We start from the raw sequence: 17,225 nt of genomic DNA on the forward strand, positions 1-17,225 counted from the left end.
ATTGTATCAGTTATTAATATATTGATGATCCTCTCTTGTTTATGAATATGACAGTTGTTCCTTTAGGCTTTGACTGAATAAGCTTTGCGCATGTGTTATAATTTTTTGCCAAGCCTCCATGAAGAATAGTTTAACCAGAAGTAAAATTCTTTCATTATTTATTCACCCTCATATTATTCAAAACCTATGTATCCAACACAGTCTCATGACAGGAATTTCCTACGATCTCATTGGTAGGTTTTGATTTGACTTTTCCCCTTTGACGTTAGATTTAGGGGCGGGGTTAGAGGAGCCATTTATCTTTGGTCTTGCCACCTCCTGAAACTCGCGTTTTTAGCAAAATAAGCCTTTGCGGATGTGATTTCAGGGTTTGGTATGGCGTTGGTTAGCCACGTCCTAAAATATGTACGACTTCTTTTGATATCAGGCTATAAATATATAAATGTAAATACACACGCGGCCTATGTATTGACTGTTGTGCTGAGTACACGAAAAGAATGTCGCACTGAGTGACATTAAAAAAAGCTTGTGTTCACTGACACAAATAAAATTGGGATGTCCATGAACTCGAATAAATAGATTCTAAATTCTGTGTTTATACCACGAACTGCTGTGAGACTGGGTTGGTACGTGACTCTTTTGCGGAAGACCAAAGAAGAAATTTTGCCTTTGTGTCTATACAAATAAAACCAACGGGGGCCGATGTACATTTTTTTAAATAATTTGAATAAAGGACTTAGATGTAATTTTCCAAAGTTGGACACCACAACAACATATCCCTGCCGTGGGCTTTAATGTACTAATGTGGGTCACAGTCCATCCGTGAACAACATAATCCCGTTCTTATATGTACATGAATGATTTGTGTTTTAATTACATCCGCTTCCTCTCTTCGTCACATGTGTTAATCACTCCTCGGCTTTTATCAGATCTATTAATCTCGCAAGCAATTAACAGCAATGTGTTGCTCCCTAAGGTAAAACGAATTTCTTGCGCCATCATCACTCCTAATAACGTGTATGTTTGTGCTTCGCTCTCTATGTTTTTCTTTAGCAGATTTTTCAGCATTCTGGACCGACACCTATATATTTTGAGATGGGCGAGGATCAGGTCGGCTTTTGCAGGAATTCTAGCTGGGATCTTTTCTCTCTTCATTAAGAGACAGGTAATTAGTTTATTCCAGACTGAGCGCGAGATGCGAGAATAATTAGTTCCATCTAATCATGTGGAAAAGTGCTGGAATGGATCCACGGCTCTGATCCATCAGCAAACATTCCACAGACAAACGGCGTGATAAACGAAGGATGAACGGATGTAATTGGTCGATTTTAGACCGCCTGGATTTCCCATGTGTGGAGTCCGGCTTTGGCAACTCATACTTTACGTGACCATATTCATATTCCCTATGGAGTTTCAACAGCTTGAAGACACAGATGAGAACATTTTAATTTTTTAAACTTGTGATAAATTTGTCTGCTTTTATTTTTCTAGCCTTGCATTGACAGACTGTATAATATTGTCGTTTGGCTGTTTATTCAACCCAAGAATTCCCTCTCAGAAATCAAGTGTCCATTTCAACAAGTAAAGTGGCCAAAACAAAACAGGTCGAGTTTTCCCTGAAACATTTGGGGGAAATATAAACCAGCAGGCAGAATAAAAAGCTTTTTGAAGTAAATCAAACTCATAACATACAGGGCAAATTATCACAATATCAAAACTCTTTATCTCTTGTCCCAGATATAGCCTTATAACAATGTCAAGTATGCGACTTGCTCTTTATAATGTCCACTCATTGTACCAGACCACCTTGTAAAAAGGGTTTTGTTTCCCAACGGCCGATAAAAACCTTTGCACCCAGATGCACATGAATTACATGGAAATCCTCCAATCTGATCGGATGGTTTGCCACTTGCCACTTTCCAGATGGACGCTAAATTGTCTCCTTTGTGGGGCTTTTTAAGTTCTCCAGACAATTTAGCGTCAGTTATGTTTCCGGTTAATAATATTTTGAAATTAGACGACTGGGAAACACAAAGCGTTTTTCATTTTTACGAGCCAAAACCAGGGCTTTCAGCGTGTTTAATGACTTCCACGGTAAATAGTCTGTTTCCTTCACGCAGTCTGACAAGACCCCCCGAAGCATTAGTTTTCAGACCGTCACACGGTCATAAATTTTTGGTTCCACTTCATATCCCGCTTCAATGTAGTCCGCCGCTTGTAATAATGACTGTAACAGAATCTATGTGCCAACGTTCAGGATTCAGAAAGGCTCTGTCACAGGTTAGGAGTTAGAGAGATGAATCTCCATGTTTCAAATAAACATCGCTAAAATAGAACTCGCTGTGATTACACATGTGAACAACAACAGAATGCGTAATCTGGATTTTATTCTCAGCGACACAACAGGAAGCAGAAGTGATATCTGGTTTTATATTAACAATTTTCTTGCGAACATGGATCAGCACGTGTATTTCCTTAATCCAATTTGTCTGCTGCTCCATTCTATCCAGGAACCGAGCAGATCAGGAGGAAATTCGAGGGCACGAAAGAGCTTCCTCGAACCATCTGCAGCCATCTGCTCTCCGGCACAGACCTTACATAGCAACAGACCTCTAGCGGAGCACAAATGTCAGTTACATTTGCCAGCCCGTCTGTGATCTGAATATTCGAGAGTATACAGTATAATTCAATTAGAGTAAGAACTGTGCGTGCGTCTGAGGAGCGTTTGCTGCCTTTTCTGACTTTTGAGTCCTGAAGCCAAATGTTCATGGAGACATGAGAACATTTGTCACTTTAATTTATAAGTTCCACTAATCACAATGTGGCTGTCATTTTTGTACATATATTATCATATATAAAACATTTTGTTTTATATATTTATATATTATATACACCCATATACTGTACTATACATGCATATTCCACAATGTTGTACACACACTCTTTCTACGGCAATTAATTTATTAACAGTTCCTTTAAAATAAAAGTTTACAAATCGTCTTTCTTATATATAGGTGACCTGATCTCCTAAGTAATCCTTTATTTTTTCTCAAGGTGAGTGTTTAAGTTTACCTCTGTCTGTTGGGGGTGTTTGATGGGGCCACTTGTCGGGGGTCCCGCTGTTAGCGACACAAGAGCATTTAGTCATCGTAGACAGGCAGACAGCTGGGGTTGGACAGCAGGACCCTGTTGCTAGATTAATATCTCTCTCAAGATCTACCTTCAGGCCCAGAGGTGTCTCGGAGAAGAGCTGATTCAACTACATCCGGCCTGTTGCCTGATTTAGGGCGATTTTATCGATACAACAGTGCAGCTTAAACTGCAATGCATTTAATAAGACGTGTACGTTTTAAGCAGTCCCATCTGGGGCATAGAGCTTCAGCTTTGAAAATGATTAGAATATGAAGGGAAGAAACACCTCCCCGTTTACTACAAGCATGGAAAAACTCAGCATATTTTGAGCTGATGTAATAAGTAAAGTACAAACATTCATGAAGGGGATCTAGCTGTGCAAAATAAGTGAAGAAATCGGGCAATAAATGCATTCGAAAAGAGTTGAGTAGTTTCATAGCTGCTGTCAGCATTTGTTTGAGCCTCGTGGGGGAAGCAGAGTAATTGTTTCAGGAACATACAACCATAGCACAGCTCAGTGCAGGTGTACCGTACCGGCACGGCATCTCTGCTTTATTTTTTGAGGGTACAAGTAGAATTCCTAGTGCACTTGGTGTCAGACTGTTAGACATGACCGATAAAATAAAACATCCTATACATGAATCCCACTAGAGCCCTTGCCAAGAATGAACACTCCTTTTTGTAAGCTCATACAGTATGGGCCCTGTTTCCTCATCCCTGCCAATCAATCCAAAATTCTTTTGTTAAGAAAATTGCATTTCCACTAATGTAATTTAATTAGATTTCATCGAGCATCTTAGACCAAAGGCAGACGTTTATTCTTTAAGTCAATGGAGTAAAAGATACAATAGGGCTAAAAAAGGAAATTGCTAAACAGTCAAAACCACTATGTGATTGATAAATAACAATATATTCCACTCAGAATAGACCAATGGCATGCATTTCTGACATTAAAGGGATAGTTCACCCAAAATGACATTTCTGTCATCATTTACTTCCCCTCAGGTTGTTTCAAGCCTGTATGCATTTCTTTGTTCTGCACAAAGGAAGATATTTGGAAGAATGTCAGTAACCAAACAGATCTCATCCCCCATTTACTGCCATATTAGGGAAAATAAATATTATGGGAGTCAATGCGGGATGAGTTCTGATTGGGAACTGACATTCCTTCAAATTTCTTCCTTTGTGTTGAGCGGAACAAATACATGTGTACAGGTTTGGAACAACTTGAGGTGCAGTAAATGAAGACTATCCCTTAAATCGGCATTTGGGGCACTTCAAAATTCTACTTAAGAAACTGAAACTACCCACAGTTTAAGAAACGTCCACATACAAAGATATATAGTTGTTCACATAATTTATCTTATGTGTTCTTGAACGTTTAAGTTGGACACTTCCTGCTTTTGACCTTTAAGGTGGTCACTTTATTTCGCTGTCTGTTGATCATTAAGCTTAATCAATATCAACAGGAGGAAAAACAGGAAGCGTGCTCTTCTATTAAACACCATCAGCGAGTTGGAGAACGTCATGGTGCTTAATCATCTCTGGCTCCATCTGTCTTCAGATAACGCCACGTTTATTGATCTGTGTCTGCTGTCCACCGCAAAGCTGTGCGAAATTAATCTGAATCCAAATCGATGCATAATAAGCCTCTACGCCAAATCACACGATGGCTAATGATAAATATAACAATCTTCCATCATAACCAACTCACGGACATCAACGAAATAAACAGCTGAATACCGCTGCCTATCCTCAACACTGAGCAATTAAACCCGCTCAATAACTCCATTTGGGCAAACAGGAAGTGAGCTAGTCTCTTAACATCATCATCGAACATCTGAAAAAGGGATCATGACTCTAATAATTATTTCAAGCTTCATTTGACCTCATCCAACGCTGTGTTTATTGATTTTTCAACAAAATATTCTGTACAGCCAAAACAAAGTCCATTTGGCATCTTATATGATGTATTGCTTTCGTAAATATCAATAGTCTCATTTGTTAATTTTTCAGTGTTATAATTATTGGCCCTCGCTAAAGCGAGCATTCACTCATATGTTTTGTGTACAGATGGGAATGATATGTTAATGAGGTAAGATGCGCTATAACTTTTTCAAGTTGGAAGATGATAAACCAAATCTGTAGATTTGAAATTGAAGGAGGTGGGCTCACACTGTAAGTGACCACCTTATACCTAAATACACCATAGCAATACCCTGGCAAACACTTACAGTGTGCGTCAATGCTTTTTTGTGTACTTGGGCTTGACATCTAGCGCTTTATAATGTATTCACACATAACTATTTTAAAAAATCCACTTCAGATAGTAAGGTCAAGTGCATATACATTTTCAAAATCTATCACTTTTTTAGTGGTGCACATGCTCATGTATATTGTGATCTTACAGTATGTGGAGAATTTTAAAAGCAAGACACTACAACGTGTTGAAATAACAGTATTTGACCCGCAGTGTAAAGGAAAAAGTTAAGCGCAGAGTGGCAAACCATATTATAACAAAATTTTAGTATCCTTTCCATTGTAAGACTGGCATTCAAAAATTGTATAAACGTTTATGAGGTAATCAACTTCCTTTTCATCTCAATGCAATCGTAATACCTCATGAACCATGTAAGGTTTCTGTTGAAAAGAGCTAAATGTCAGTGCCCACTTGACGTGATATCCACTATCAATTCCAACAGGGTTGAGAAATCCCATCACAAAACCCATCTCGATGGAACGGACTTCCTCCCGCCCCCTCCTCGCTGCGGCCTGTGAAAATCACTCCATTGGTATTGGATTAAGGAAAGCAGCCAAAACGCCAATGAACAAACCCCAGCACCTCTTGAGAGGATTACATGTATTGACATTTTGACATTTGTATACACAAATTATATCCACGTTTCAGAGAATTGAAATGTCTCTCTGGCTGCCAAACGCAGGGTGAGGGGTTGGGCCAGCTGCGGCCTTGACTGACAGACGATTTTTCCTCAGTTTCCACAGCGACATGAAATCCCAGTCAAAGGGAAAAGATGGGTATAAATTATGTTAAAATAATATTTGTTAAAAGTAAAATAGATCAAAATGTATGTGGTCTTAATATGGCTTTTCGCAAGTTCACTTAAAAATAATAAAAAATATTAACAGCATAAAAAAACTTAATCTACTATGCAATCCTTTTATAGAAATGTTTTTGTGAAGAATTCTTAGACAAACAGTCTCCAATTCCTTATCATAACTCGTCATTATTATTGTATAAAGTGTTCTGTTTATGTACTTTGATCATTTCCCACGATGCCTTGTTTTCTATTTGCTTCCCTTTTCTATATTTTTGGACCGAGACACAGCTGCCTTGATAGCTGTGAAGGCTGTCCCCTGCTGCACGCAAAAAACAACGCCATGGTCTTCCATTTGTGCTGGAATATGTTCGATTTCTCTCAAGAAAACAAGCACATTATTTACTAATTCATCAGTCAGTTAAGCACATTTCTGTGTTTTAAGTGAATGTGCCGAAGTGAACGGGGTATGTGAATGTTTGTTGTGTGGTTTGGAGCACTAAATTCTTCCTCATTTTATCCCACGAGACATGCATTATTTATTCACACAGCTCATAACTGAAGACCAGCAGTCATATCCATAACCCGTTCCATATGTTCACCTTCTCCCGTTTGCTTTCTGATATAAGTGACCAAAAACAATCTCTATTACAGGATGTGTGCAAATTGTGAATGTTATTTCACGTTAAATATGTTTGACCTCACTCCAATATTGTCGCTATGTGACAATATTGGAAGTAAACGTGCAAGTTCTGTGTCTACCAGATAAACAGATATGCAAGTAGATCAATCTTGCCGGTCTCTTTAGAGATAAATGTGTGACAGTACATATCGTGTGTAAGTCATGGTTTGCAAAACTCTAGAATATTATCTTCTACTGCTTTGTCTTTGGCCAGACTGGGGCTAGTTGTCAAAAGACACCTTAAGCTTTTAGTCAAAAAAGTCCCAAATTGAAAAGCAATGAAAAAGAAGCACAGCGCAATGGTAAAACGCGTTCCTCGTGGACCGCCCCAATTTCCTTAATATTAGTTCTTATTACATGAACAGTTTGATTTGATCTTGGACTCAAACTGTTCGACCAAACCAAAAAACTTTGAAAGGCTCCAATCATACTATGGATCTCATTCAGAGCTCTTTTGAAAACCAAAGGATCAGACAAAGAATAAAAAAAACAAGCAAAAGCTTGGATTCAGCTTGTGTGAATTTATTTTAAAAATCTAGATTTAAACAGCTTAACATAATTCAATCCCGATTTCTTTTCTTCTCCCCAGCCTTCAACAATTATGCAAATCCTGTTTTGACTGTTGTAGAGAAACAGGCAAGCTGAAAAGAAAACGATATAATCTTCGCTCCATTTCATTTTGGCCTATTACACAGGGCTAACCAATCGAAATAAGCGTTGCATCATCTCACGAAACTCAAGAGAAGGGATGCAAATGGTACATTACATGATTCTGAGCGGAGTGTTTATTGCATCTTGTGGCATCAGAATACACTGGTGACATGCATCGACTGCAGTTATCCAAGATGGCGTGGAACTCACTGTGAGGGAGCCATTAAAGTCGATACATTTCAGAGAGGATAGCAAAGCATGTCTGATCTATTCCTCATAGCAAAGCATTGAATCAGCACCTTCCCTGGTGCTTATTATGGGCAGCAGGGTGAGGAAAAGCATACAGGAAAGGGGACGGGAAAGATATAAATGAATCAGAGAATGAAAGTGATTTGTCTAGCGCTAGATGCTCTTGTGAGTTTAATTTGCATGAGTAGTGTATTTTGTTTGTCCCCCCCAAGCGTGATATATTGCACCCTGGACTCTGAAGGGATTGAATGCATCAGCTAATTAGTTTTCCTCAAGCTGTGCCATAAGGCCAAGAGACCCTACAGTTAACTCCTTAAGTCTGAACATAGTCCAGGCATTTTGTGCTTACACTGTAGGCAATACACTTTTTATTTACTGGGAATGCTGTTTGTAAGGTCAATAGATTTTCTATTTTTCCTTTTTGTTTCAATGTTTCATGTGGCAGCTCTTTACAGGGGATTTTTTTTTGGTGTTTCCTGCACACAATTTAAATGAAAGGGGATACATTAATGTGAATTATTTAAAAAGTAGGTTTTTGATACAAATGCGCTTTTTGCAAATGCTCTAAAATGTTGTTTATTTGTTCTGGAACCACTTTTTTTCTACTATCAATATTTTTTTTAAATCATGTCCTATACATACGGTCAAAAGTAAGTAGAAGCGAGCATGGTGAAAAGAACTCTTCAAGCTCTCGGAGCCGATGTGTGGGTTTGCTTTGGTTTTAAAAATAAGTCTCGGAGCAATGAGTTATATAAAATAAATGTTGTTTGTAAGCTTCGCAAGATTATGATCCACCAAGTCACTTGGCTACTGCAGTGCATTAGACTAAAAAGTTTATTCCAAAAGTAACAATGACATTTATTGTGCTTTCACGGATGTGACACCAGCGCATTTACCGCGTGGATGAACCAGGGGTCTTATACTGCCCATATTCATTGTTTTAACTTTGATAAGCCACAAGAGCCACGATATTCCACGTGCTACCCACTTGAGAGGCGCAATCCACAGTTTGGTAACCCAAACCTTTGATCTAATGGTCCATGCATAGCACATCATGGCCACTCAGCAGAGGTACGGGATGTTTTTACACTTATCCTAGCAGAAAACCCCATGTGGTGCACATCATGTTGTATTTATAGCTCTATTTTTCACATTTTCTATTTAAACTATTGCAATATATCGCAAAATAGATAGCAATATATTGCATCGTGATCCATCTATCGTGATATGTATTGTATAGGGAGGCACTTGCCAATGCATAGCACTACTGTTCAGTAACATGTAAGATACAAACAGCAGCTGTAGTTTTCTTGGAGAATCGCAATATGATCCTGGTAAAATCCTAAGTAAATCCTATTATTTTTATCCGTAAATGATATATTCATAAATGTACATTTTCGTGTACACTTCTTTCCCCCTAAAAAAGATTTGCTCCCGCTAGTGTATGAATTTTGTTAATATGTTGCTGTTTTTCAATTTTATCCGACTGCAATACCGGAGACTGCAATTCCAGTACCTGCACATCTGGGACGGCACTTCTAGGACCCTATTTTTTGTGCCAGCGCCACCTAATGTTGAGTAATTACTGTTACTAACTAGCATAATATAATAACACATCAAGTAAAATAAACAATAAATCATGGTACAGCCTGTTCAGTCACTAGATTGAACACATCACATTCCAAGTAGACTGTGAAGACACAATGATGACTCAGGGTAGATTTGAGTTGGCGTATATTTTATAAAATAACAAATTAAAACACATTTCTTTTTACATGAACCACATTCATGCACCACTTCATTAATGACCAACTTCACTGATGACATTTGCATTGACTCCGAGAGACTAAAGCGTAGAGAGAAAGAGAGAGAAGTGAATGAAATAATGAACATTCAGTTGAACCATGTTCAACTGTCTAATTTAAAATTTCACATTTAAAAGATCTCAGTGCCCACTAAGGCAAAAGCCTATAATGTACTTGACAATTTTTATTATTCATCTTTTGTCATACTATTGGCTGCACTGAGCTCTCTCCTTGAAATCGTGTTATATAGACCACACAGTACATTACAACATCTAACAAGTGGTATTTTAACAGTCAATTAAAATGATGTCAGATGTAACAATCAATAGAACTTGTCAATCGACGTTGTGGCATGTTGCATGCTGGGGCGGCGCCGCCATCTTCGAAGGTTGTTTACTAGCGATTGTTTTGTTTTACCAAGGTTCTCACCTTGCTTTTGCGTACAGTGGTGTGAAGAGAATTAGAAGCGGTGGAAAAGTCAAACGGAACAACATTGAACCGAACTCACTAGCAGAAAAGAGCCGCTACCACCTACAAATATGGTTTATCGTTAAACGGAAAAAATAAATCACATTTGATACTCACACATATTGTCCATATTTCAGAAAAACACGCATATATACTCAATGCACTCGTCGATTCAGTTGTTGCTACAAACCTAGGGTCCTAGAAATGCGTCTCCAGAAATACGGTCCTGAAAGTGCAGACTCCGGTTTTGCAAGCAGATGCTACTCCTGTTTTTGTGAGTTTACCAAAAAAAGGAAGCGGGTAAATTGCGCAGGTTAACGCATGCGCAGTACTCGGATTTGTATCACTCACTGCCGGCAATCTGTTTTTTGACCAATTTTATCTTTTATTCTTGTGTTTTAACAATTATCTAAGAAGATAAAGAAAACAGACAAAGAAAAGTAAGAGTTTCAATCTAAAGTTCAGCGCAAGCAGAACGATAATAAAATGAACGAAAAAATACGAACGTTTGAAATAACAATAAACAGATGCTGTTGAGATGTGATAACAACGAAAGTAAACAGCATGTCAAATAAAAGCCAATACAGGCATTTTATAAGTATGACAAATACAAACGTCGACGATGTCATCGTATTAAAGGTGACCGATTTGTTTATTAATTTACTGTCTCAAAATATGGTTTGTCTAATATTCACTGGTACATGTCTAAAAGATCTGCAAAAAGTGGGTCACTGCGTAGTACTGTTTACATTCATCAGGCTGTAGATGAAAATGGTAATTGAAATACATACCCTCTTAACCCTTGTTATAAGAATAAGGCGCTAACAGACTGGAACAATGAAATAAATTATGTTTCCATGTTGTACGAGTTGTTGCATTGAAGGAGATAAAGTGTTTGTTTGCGGTACTGAACCCTTATTATCAATTCATGCGTCTTACCATCATGTGAAAATGATGTTATGGGAGACTATGTTCTCATGGCATATGAAGAGATTACTGTGCCAGGAGACCTTACTGATGCATACAGACATGTGTAACATTAATATGACTTATGCAGCTGAGATCTTCTGTACCACATGCACCTGCTTCTGTATTATATGAATGTTTATGTGTACTGTACTGTGGTTTTATATTTTCTGTAAGATTTTTCTTTTTGTATGTGTTGTTCGTTTAGATTTGTTGTTCTTATATTAGGTTTGCGGTCTGAATAACTTTGCAATTTGATGTAGCACCATATGACTGAACATTTATAAACCATACATATGTTACATATACGTATAGACCATTTTGCCAGACCTAAACACTTGACCAAAAGCACTTCTAGTTTAACTTCTAGTGTCTTTGTTATTTTATGTGCACAATAAAGTCTTTAAGATATTCATTTATCATTTCGAGTTCTTAATGTTTTGTTTGTTGTATTTCGTTATTCATTTTGTTGAACAATTTTTGTAGTTATTGATTCTACCAGAAGTAAGACATACATAGTTTTGCTTGTAAAATCTGTTTGTAACGTCCATTCACAATTCTAACTTTTGTGACGTTATTTTATTTGCCAAAAGATGTTCATTATCTTTGACTTAAAACTCCACAGTATTTTTCCCCATATTAATTAACATTTTCACTTTGTCTATAATATCTAAGTCATCTTTATTCATACGAAAAATATCTTTTGAATTGTAGCTTCACAGCAGCACAAAGCAAAAATTTCCTCAAGTGGCCCGTGATAGGCAGCGGTGATGTCTGCCGTCTCTCTGGGGAGGGCAGGGGGAGAGAGCGTTCATCCGACATGGTCCGAATTAACATAAGAAAATCGTACAGGTGGCTCCTCTAGGGCTCCTGTGAACTTTACTTTGCCTGTATAGCGCACCTCCCTGGAGGTGCCGGCAAAAAGGAACGTCCGTGGGAGGCTGCATGTCTGTACTCGGACAAGGCAAGCAATGAAAAAAACAGGCAGGTATTTTGAGATAGTTTTGATGTGTCATTTAACACTTGTGCATAGTTGGGGGATAAAGCACCAAATATTACCCATAAACCTCTGATCCCTGTTTGGAAGCCTAATGTCTCCGTTGAATCGTAGGATGTTTAGATCAGATTACGGGCAGATGTGACAAGTGCTATGAAGGACGCTGTGTAATTGCAGTAACTCAATATGTCATCGCCGAGCAGCCAATATGTTCCTCTATCGGCAATTAATCAAAAAATAATTAAAGTCATTATCAAGCAGTTAGACTTCTCGCATCTTTTTGTTACTGAACATCTGAAGTGTGCACGCATTTGAGATAAAAAATATGTTTAGGTTCCAAGTATAAATGCACACAGTAGTCGAAAATGTACCCAAATAAGTATATATTTTTATTACTAGATAGGGAGCCTGTAGCCCCATTATAGATGAAAGACTAGAAACCCCACCCCTGGGCCGTACTCGGTTTCAAATCACCTTTTACTCAGAATGAGAACTGCAAGGGAGTTGGGATGCCATCCTGAGAGATAGCGCTGATGTGTGACTCTCAGAGTAAACAATTTCATTTATTGATAAAAACTAAAACCCTCCCCGAAGACGTTTCAAGTGACTCCAGCAGAGAGTAGTAGATGAGCCGACCTCACCGTGCCTCTTGGATTCCCAGAGATCCCATCCATTTCTTCACTTACCCGTCCAGAATTTCGTGATTGTTAAGCTCAGCTGCATCAGTGCACAGGAAATTTTGGATCACATGTAAGATTTTCAAATAACAAGACCTTGTAGATAATTCGGTGAATGTTAAATTGCCCACACAAAGCAATGCAAAAAAACAAACCAGACTCCATCTGTGTGCTTCTGAAGAGATCTAACATCTTTAAGATCAAGCAACAGCACGTACAGACAGCTTGTACTGGCCGTACAATATCCTTATTACTGTTGTTGATATTATTATTACTATACTTCCTGCATTAAAGGGACAGTTTACCCAGAAATGAAAGAAAAAAAACAGAAAGAAAGATATTTGGAAGGATGTTAGCAACCGGCAGTTCTGAGGCACCATTGACAACCATAGAAGGAAAAAATATTTTTCTTAACACAAAAGAAATTATTTTGAGGAATTTAGGAAAGTAAACAGTTCTGGGGCACCTTTTAAACCAATTTATAATATTTTACATGTAGTAAATGATGTCCTAGAAATTTCAAATGCTACATTTTTTCCAAATATCCTTCCTTGTGTTTAACCAAACAAAGAAATGTATACAGGTTTGGAACAACTAGAGGGTGAGTAATTCATGACAGAATTTTAATTTTTTGGGTGAACTATCCCTTTAACAGCAAGTATTCACCAGATACCAGACTTCACACCAATGGTCTACAGTGGCATGAACATCCTATTGCCTAATCTCTAAAATACTTAGTATTTATACTCAATAGAGCTTCACAATGTGGTGACACATCCTCCACCAACTAAATCACTTTTCACCCTGTGGCTTCTTCCCTTTTGTGATCTACTTTCACTAGAATCAATACTCACTATATAATAATCTGTGAACAGGAAGTTTGCAAGTTAATTCAGGAGGATTATGTTTTCTGCGTGATGGTATTGCCACTCAAAGCAATAAAACCATTCGAAAGTCAGATATTGCCTGCCTGCATTGAATTTACCATGAGCAGAGGGTGTGCTTGGGCACGACGTGCAGTAGTGTTGCAAAATGAAGGAAACAGTAATATGAGAAAATATCTCATTATTTAAAAAGTGTAAAAAAAAATTAACAATACAATACAATACAATACAATACAATACAATACAATACAATCCCATCCCATCCCATCCCATCCCATACTATACTATACTATACTATACTATACTATACTATAATTGTCAGCCACGTTCCCATTCTCCGGACTTTTAACATTACGGACTACACTTCCCATAATGCCTTGTATCCTTTAACCACCATGATTACACTCATACCTGTACCTTATCCCCAGGACACTATATATGCCATGTCTTTTGTTGTGTTCTTTGTCCAGTTATGCTTTGCACTATTTAAACCGTCGCATGTTACCGTCGCATGTTACCGGCGCATGTTACCGTCGCATGTTACCTGTAGAATTATAATTACTTGTGGATGTTACTAGCGGTGGAGATATGAAGCCCTATGAAGCATTGAACTTTTTCAGCCAAGTGCTTCACAAAAGGGTTAATTTCTTGAGGCTTGATTTGCTCACAATACTACCTAGAGGCCAAATAGTGTAAAACAAGCAGACACATTACAGATGCCCCTGTGATACACTGTATTTTGTGCCAGTTAAGGCTTAGAAATAACGATGAAGAAAAAAATCTATTTCCACATAGACTAGTCTATTAACGTGTATACAATGCTTATTTTCTGGTGGTGTATAATGATTGTATAACATAACTCTTTAATAAACGTATTGACGTGAAATGAATGGGGCTATCAAATGTGTGTAAATCAGTTATTTGGTCATAATAGGCATAAGGGGGAATTTTATTATTTTAAAACTGGAAAGTGTCTCGGTTTAACTGGGCAGAGGACAGTAAATATGCTTGTGTAACTTGGTTTATATAGCTGTCAAAATGTCGCTGCAAGATTTGAATCGCTTACTGAACCACTCAGTTGCAAGCGAGGCTTCAAACGTCATCTATGATGTCATTGGTCTAAAGTGAAACAAGCCTCGACACGCGCTTCACTGAAAGCTCCCGCAATTTCTCGCCACATCGTCCAAAGCCTCCGCACAGAATTTAACATCACTAGATTGTTGGAATGTTGGATTATAGTTACTCGTGGATGTTTTCTGTTATTTGTACTTACCTCTGGATGTTACCTGTTACCTGGATTTGGTTTCACCTGTCTTCTGTGCACCTATTATCCCTGCAATAAACCAGTCAACTTCAGCTCTCCGAGTGGCATCGTCCCTCTGCCTGTAATTGTTACAAACTCGACCAACACCAACAATGACCACTCCTTCACCATCTTCATCACAGGAGCCCTTCACTTCACAGCAGCACAGGACTCCCTTTCGGACCTGGACTTTGGCATCACCTCTCCAGAGACACATTTGATGCAGCTCTGCCAGGACGAAATGTCTCTGGAGAGGTATATTGTGGTTTTCTTCTAGGTGGGCAGACTGATGAGTTGGAGCGACCCCCAGATTTAACAATTTGTTTCTGTCGGGACTGGATGATGAGCTACTCGCTCTGATTATGCTTCCCAGTGCAAATTAACCTATTAACCGAGTCCTCCAGGCAGTGGGGTTTGAATTTTGTGTCTGGAAAAGTGATGAGTGCGAGTACAGTAATCATCCGGTCCTGGCCGTAAATGGCGGAGTTGTTTCAGCTCACCCGGGATGTGCACCCAAATCTTATGTAGTCCAGTGCTCCGAACCCCTCAGATCCTGCCCGAACCAGACACCAGCCAGCCACCACCACCAGCACAGAGCATTCACCAGACGTCACCGCAGAACGAGAGCCTGAGCCCACAGCGACACCGACGCAAGCATGCAACCCAACGACTGAGCCTGCTTTTGCCCTGAAGCCTGAGCCCCGAGACATGTCTGACCAGGTGCATGAGCAGGCAACATCGTCCGCTGCTGTGGGAGTACTGGTGGGCTTTGAGGGAAGACTGACCCATACTCCTGCCACTGAGGATGAGCTGCAAACGTCCTCTGGACTGTTGTACTGGACTAATGACATTTACTTTTGGCTGCTCACTTCCCTGCGGGTAACACCCTGTCTTCCCATCTCCCCTCTGGTCGCGCCCAGCCTTCCCATGTCCCAACTGGTCATCTCGGACCTTCGGTGTTGCCCAGCCTCTCCACTTGCGTGGCTCGATCCCTCCCCAGGGATTCGTCTTTCTGCTCTCCACCATGGCTCCTCCCTCCCTCGACTGCGCCCTGGAACCTCCTCCTCGCTGGTCTCTGGGTACTTCTGTTCACCCTGATCTGGATAGCAGATACAGGATGGTCAATAAGTACCCGCATTTCTTTTTAAGCTTTGTGCGTATACAAGGTCTGATTCTGAGTCAGACCTATCTGTTTTTAACCAAATATCTAAAGATTTTTTAACATTCAGTTGCAGAAAAAACACACAGACAAAAAAGTGTAAAATCAACAAAATTGTCAATTCCATGCCTAATTAAAGCACTAAATTGCAGTTACATTATGAAAGATTTACATTATCAAGAATTGCGAGCGCTATACCAAGGCACTAAACCGAATTTTAAAAAATTCCCCGGCAGAGTAATAATTGTGAAAATATATCGCTGGTTTTATTTCTCAGTCAAAGCACACAGCTGAGCTCCCTACTATTGCATTTATCACTAAGATTCATTTCCCTTGCTGGTTGCGGCTCAGATTAATGAATGGTACTGAGAGGCAAAATTCACCTCTTAAACTGTGACCTTCAAACGTGCCGCCAAGTACTGCTGGTTCCGTGGCGGCTTTACAAATGTGAACACCATCAGGCTATAGCTTGTGTCATGTAAAACTCATCATTTATTTATTGCGATCCGAGTCGTTAAAAACAAAACTAGACAATGTACTCGTAAAACCGCCGCTTAATTTCAGCAAAATACAGGTCATCGACATTGCACCCATATGTGCACTCTCTGAAACAGAACGGGAAGCATTATTTATAGTTTTTGCTGTAATTTAAGATAGCACAGGCTCAGTGAAGATGATGCAACTGTGGCCAATTCTTTGCAGGGCCAAGAGTTCCAAGACGGTCCTTAATCTGTTTGTTTATTAATAATGCTGACCAAATATAACTCAAGTACAGAAAATATCACACTCCATTTCTCTCTTACTCCAGTTCAGAGGGAATAAATTGTGGACTAGCTTTTTTAACCCCATCCTTTGAAGAGAATCTTTCTGCCTTCACTTTAAAAGCATTCCCTTTGAAAACACGACAGAAAATTCTACTCTGCTTGGTTTGTTCCAAGAGCAGATGTTGGGTCAGTAGTATACGTTTTTGATGAAGGTCAATATGTGAAGTGGAATGAATGGAAATTTGTGATATGATTCATGCTATTTGTAGTATTTAAAAAAACGTTACCTGCCCAAAAATTAAAAATCTGTTACCATTTACTCACCCTCTTGTCATTCCAAACCTGTATGACTCTCTTCTGCAGAACAAAAAAGAAGATATTTTGAAGAATGTTGGTAACCGAACAACAGTGGTGCCCATTCACTTGCATCTG

The sequence above is a fragment of the Barbatula barbatula genome (genome assembly GCF_947034865.1).
Source record: "Barbatula barbatula genome assembly, chromosome: 25".
NCBI lineage: Eukaryota > Metazoa > Chordata > Actinopteri > Cypriniformes > Nemacheilidae > Barbatula > Barbatula barbatula.